Below are 251 nucleotides of genomic sequence, written 5' to 3'. Positions count from 1 at the left end.
CTAACGTGCTATTAGGCCGCCTTACAGACAGGGCAAAATAGTATCGGACCCGAACGCAGAATATTTAAGAGAAATTTGATAAACCAGAGAACAAGAAACCGAGAAGATTAACTCCTTTTCTTCGTCTTCTTCGGCTGACCTTGTGATGGGTGTCACTTGCATGGTCTCTGCAACATATGTAGGTTGATTATGTGGCTGGTGTTGATGCCAGTTATCGAAGTTGCGTTTCAGGTCATTTGCACTGATACGTC

Source organism: Penaeus monodon, chromosome 25 (genome assembly GCF_015228065.2).
Source record: "Penaeus monodon isolate SGIC_2016 chromosome 25, NSTDA_Pmon_1, whole genome shotgun sequence".
In the NCBI taxonomy this organism is placed as follows: Eukaryota; Metazoa; Arthropoda; class Malacostraca; order Decapoda; family Penaeidae; genus Penaeus; species Penaeus monodon.
The sequence above is the reverse complement of the archived record's forward strand: the minus strand, read 5'-3'. Positions refer to the sequence as shown.